Here is a 5,919-nt window from a genome sequence, read left to right on the forward strand (position 1 = left end):
ACCAAACACTCGGGAGGCAGAGGCAGACAGATCTTTAAGTTTGAGGGCAGCATGGTCTAAAGGGTGAGTTCCAGGACTTAAGTAAACCCTGTCTTAAAAAAAAAAAGTAGAAAGAGTAGGAATAAGAGGAGGGAAGTGTTAGTTAGAAGAGGGAAAGGGGCAAGAGAAAAAAAAGAGACTAGAAGGCTGGTGGACGGGAAGGAGAAGAGGGGAAAGCAGGACCAGGGAGGGAGGGGCAAGAGAAACAAGTCTGGACTCCTATGACTTCCTCACTAGCCAAATCCCAGCGCCCTCTGAATCACCATTTCATTAAGCCTTCTCAAGTGTAACCTTCCCATAATGTATTGCTTAGGCTATCATTCTTAGTAATTTAAAAATCTTAATCTTGAAGGCTTTCAAAAGTGCCAGAGAAAGACCATAATAGGAAGAATGCAAAGCTTCCGAGTCTGCAGAGCTAGTGAGTCTGAGGAGGTCATGGACTGGTTGGTTGACGGGGTTGTGGGGGGACTCACTTGTTCAAGGAGTTGGAAGGAGGTAGATAGGGCAGATGACTGTCTCCTCGAGACGTTTGTCCCCATGACTTTTTTTTCTGTTATTAGCCACAGTCAACTTCTGTCCTGTGGGTACGTGCTTATCTACCAGAGGAACTGGCAACTTGAACTTTGAGACAATCTCACCAACTGCCCTTCATGTGGAAGCTTGTAACAGGAACAAGGTGATGGTAACGCATTTATATGCACTAAATAAAATTTTATCGTGGCTACGAAGCAGGGGTATTTGGAGAATGATTTGGGGCAGTCTAAACATTGTAAAAGACAAAATATTTCTTCTCCAGGATATAGGTGTGTCTACACTAAGAAATGTGGACTCGCTAATAAAACTTGAATATGCTGACTCCTGGCAGCTTTCCTAGGTGGCCATGTGTGCAGGGTGGGGCGGGGGAGGGGTGAGGTTCCCCATAGAAAACGATACTGAGTCCAAGTGCTGTTGACACTAAACCACAGCTGCATGGTTGGAAGGAGAAAAAGAAGTAAAGTTCACTTTGGGTTCATGGAGTAAACACTGTCACCCTGTAAGCTGTGTCCTCTGGGGACACATGGGATCTTCATTCTCGTGTCTCTGATAGTCTAAAACCAGACGAAAGGTCACCAACTTGTAGCAACTATAGACATCTTCAGAGAGAGATTGTTAACATTTATCCTTTCCCCTGTGGCTGAAGAAAAAAAAAAGAATATTTAGGAACTGTATCTATTACCAGAAATTATTAGCACATGAAATATATCTTAATTTCCTACAAATGGAAGAATCAACATGGATGCCACAGAAATCTACATAAAAAAAAAGCTTAGCTTTTCTTCTGTTGCTTCCTATGGTTTTCTTGGCTTCTTCCTATTTTGTAAAGAAACTTCTTATCATGTTAAAGTATGACTGACTTTCACTTCCTGCCGCTCTTCCCCAATGCTGTATGAATTTAATTTTATGCTCAAGCATAAATATCAGTTCAGGAAGAATTTCAAGGTTATAATAAGAATAATTAATACTTTGATTTAAATTTCTAATTCTGTTATCTACCAAAAATTCAGAATTCAGCATCTGGAGAGATGGTTCAGCAGCTAAGAGCACTGACTGCTCTTCTAGAGGACCTAGGTTCACTCTCCATCTCCCTCACTGATGCTCAGAGTTCTCTAACTCCTGGGATCCAGCAGCCTCTTCTGGCCTCTGCATGTGTGCAAGCAAAACACTCATACATATAAGATAAAAATAAAACAAATCAGAATTCCAAAGTAGAATTTACTTCATCTTTCACATAGTAAAGATTCAGAACAGTATTATGCAAGAAGAAAACTGTTAATACTAATTTTGTCTTACAATATCCAGATATTTTTTCCACTATAAAAAATGTTTATGGAGGCACACTCAGCACTGAGGGGCTGAGGCAGGAGATTCATGAGTTCAAGGTCAGCTTGAAATATATATATAAAATGCTATCTGAAATCAAAACAAAGCAACAAAAAAACCAAGCTGGGTAGCGGTGGTGCTTGCCTTTAATCCCAGCACTTGGGAAGCAGAGGCAGCCGAATCTCTGTGAGTTCAAGGCCATACTATTCTACAGAGCTAGTTCCAGGGCTATACAGACAGAGAAATCCTGTCTCAAAAATAAATAAATAAATATATAAATATATAAAATTAAAAAATGAAACTGTTCACAGCTATCACAGCTATAAATGGAACAATGTGCCACTTGTGGCAAAAAGTTTAAGAATTAGAATATTGTGATGGAAAATTTGAAAGTATTTTGAACGAGACAAAATTTCTTAGTCTAATGGGTACATTTTATTGCTCAAATTTGCAGTTTTTAAAGATTTTGGATGACTCCTCTAATCTTGGGTCTGTACCTGGACAATTTTACGATTTGATAAGCTACTTGTGTGTATTAAGTTGCAAACAGAAGCAAGGCTGTGAATCCATGGAGCTTCCTGCACTTATTTCTAAGACATAGTCACTGTCTTATCAACATCTCTCACATTATGTGTTATCAACAGCCCACATTAACACAGAAATCTGATAATATTTAGTTTGGTGTCTTATATTTAGTTTGGTGCCTTATATTATTAAAATATCTTAAATTCCATTGTCTGTAAATCTTTGAAGTGTATCTAAAATCTACCTGTCTATCTAAAATATATTTCTTTGACCTAATATGGTTACAAGTTTTATTGTAATAGGTGACTAACTATCAACCTGCATTTCTTTACTACTCTAAATAGTTTTAATAATAACTTTTAAGGACTAGAAGTTTATATTACATTTTTAAATGCATAGGTATATTAAGTAGAAATGTATGTACAATATGTTCTAACAAAAATAGTCTTGAATTTGTATAAAAATATCTCAAACAAGAGTAGCAACATATATACAAAATAACAAAATAACTTTAAATTAGTATCAATAAGCTAAAATCCATACCAGTGCAAAATATTTTGAGATTGATAGTTGGCTTTGGATTAAAGTAGATTCAATAATCTACCCTTTTATTCTCATTATTTCTATAACATATTCACTGTTTTGTTCCTTAGAAAGAGATAGATTTTTGAATTTAACTCTTGTCTAACTTAATGAATTAACTTTTTTTTTTCTGACTATGACCAATAGCAACTTGTAACCAACCCGCTTTAAATGCTAACAAATATCCATCACCCATCTTTTAAGTATATTGGTGTTGTTTTTTCTAGACGGCTTTCTGTTGTCTGGGGGCACTGAATCTTTGGAGAAACATTGAGAAATTCAGGATAATTGTTAAGACTTGGTTGTAGTATTCTGTGAGGCTGAATCATCTCAGCCAACAGCTTTGAAGCTGTTCTGGATGCTGGATTACCCGGGCCATCTGTTTTTACTGGTGTTTGGTCTCTTTGTTCTGAAAATACATAAACTTTTAAAGGAAACATACAAGTATAGAATATAGGATATGTACAAATCAGTTAAAGATTATTTTTTATTATATATATAGTTATATATTTGAGCAGTTAAAAATATATGTTATGTGTTCTATAGTTTTTTTTTTTTTTTTAGATTTGCTTGCCAAGATTTTAGGGATTTTTCCCTGGTCAAGGCTGATTCATATCAACCTGGAACAAATCCACAGCCTCTCATCTCCTGTGAATATAAAAGCAGAACCTCTTCTCCAAAGTAATATATCTTTTGACATCCATTTTTGAAGTCAAGACATTTTTTAAAATATATAGGTTAGTTTAATCCAGCAGTTTTCATAATCCAGTGTGTCTGAGCAGCTGTTGCTCCTTCATTAGCAATCAGAAAATCTAAAGACAACACAGTAACATACAGAATCCAGATGCTCTGTGTATGTCCCATCTTTATGTGACTTATTGTATTTTTTATTACCTTAGTCCTTTTAAAGGACTTTAATATTATTATTATTGAACTACTTTTTACTACTATGAACTATTATGATTGTCTCTACCCTTTTTCTTTTCTCTCGCAACTCTATTTAAAATTTTAAACACATTGTAACCCATTTAGACTTTTTTTTTTCTTTCCCCAAATGGATCTGTCTTTACTGAGCTTCTGAATTGTTTTTAATCCCATGAGCTGAATCTCAAACTGCTGTGTCAGCAGTATACCTCAGCATAGTGCTTGGCATCAGGTGGCAAGCTCCTCCCACAGGCAGCCGCTGGGAGGCAAGTCTAGGTACTGCAGTCAACACGACTCTCAAACTGCTGTGTCAGCAGAATAACTCAGCATAGTGCTTGGCATCAGGTGGCAAGCTCCTCCCACAGGCAGCCGCTGGGAGGCAAGTCTAGGTACTGCAGTCAACACGACAGACAGGAGACTAGGAAACTGTTTGGTTCCTTTTCATGTGTTTAGAACTTTTTAATGCTTTCTCGGGTTTTATGTGGACGTAGGTGCCGGATGTGTGTGTGTGTGAGTGATGAATATATACAAGGCATGGCAGGATTCGTACATGGAAGCCAGAAGAGTGAGATGCTCCACCTTTAATAAAGAGTCACTGGACTTGGAGCTAGGGAGCAATCCCTAATTAACAGTTGGGGTTAAAGAAATAAGTCTGGTTGCGTCGGGCTATGCCTGGCTTTTCGCATTAGTATTAGCGATACTGAACCCAGGCCCTCATGTTTTCTCAGCAGGTGCTTTTGCTCACTGAGCCATCTCCTCACATCCCCTGGAACAGATCTTATTGATCTGTTAATCGTAAATGATTGCGTCAACTGTACACCGGGAGCAGGAACTTACTTCTAAAAGGAGAGCACTGTGAATCAAGAAAGGTGAATGCCTGTCTGAAAAGTGAGTGAGGCTGTGAGTTTGTAGGCATTAACAGGCAGCCAATACAAAATTTAACAAATAAGAAAAGTATTTTACCCCATTTATTAAGTCACACATGAAACAGTATATGTCTATGCTTAGCATATCAGCATAGATGCAAAGTTGATACCATCCCAGCAAAAATGGGGCCCTGGACAGTCCTCTCTTGGGGGCTGTTACATAAATTGCTGTAGTCTATCTAAAAATAGCCTGATGACTTGTTCCAAGTAATCAAAGCATAGTTCATAAGCTATAGCATGGATTTCAGTTCTTTGTTTTAAGGAGAGCATTGTACAATTTTAGAAAAATACAGGGATGCAGAATCTAAACAAATTGGCTCATTAGAGAAATTACAGCGCACTCACACAGCAGGGCATGGTTAAACAATCTGACACTTGTTTTCATTTATCCGTGTGGAAAGTTTTAAAACACGTAAATATAAATGACAACTTCCTAAGTAGCAGTGGTTCGTTTTGGTGAAGGAGATAACAAACTACTTCCCCTTCTCCTCTTTGCCTCTGGGATTTTCTGCTCCTCCCCTTCACCCTCATTCCTCTTCAGTTTCTTGTTGTGGAATTTTAGTTTAATATGTTACATTTATTGATGTTGTGGAATATTTGTTTAATGATGCTAAGGTGTATTGCATTCTTTTGTGTTGTATTTGTTTTACTCTGTGATGCTGTGTAACTTTGCCTGCCTAAAACACCTGATTGGTCTAATAAAGAGCGAAACGCTGAATAACTAGATAAGAAAGAAAGAGGTGTCACTGGCTGGCAGAGAAAACAAATGGGAGGAGAAATTTAGGGAAGAAGAGAGGATGATGCCAGGGGACAGTCACCCAGTCACACAGCTAGTCACAGAGTAAGAAGGAAAGAACAATATATAGAATAGAGAAAGGTAAAAAGCCCAGAAGCAAAAACATAGTTAAAGAGAAACGGGATAATTTAAGTTTGAAAAACTGACTAGAAACAAGCCAAGCTAAGGCCAGGCGGTGTAGGAGGTCCTTCTGCATTTGTGTTGATTTCATTGATTGAATAAAGAAGTCCAAGGACCACCCACCTCCATCCAGGTCTAGTAAGGTGA

Source organism: Microtus ochrogaster, linkage group LG4 (assembly GCF_000317375.1).
Source record: "Microtus ochrogaster isolate Prairie Vole_2 linkage group LG4, MicOch1.0, whole genome shotgun sequence".
NCBI lineage: Eukaryota > Metazoa > Chordata > Mammalia > Rodentia > Cricetidae > Microtus > Microtus ochrogaster.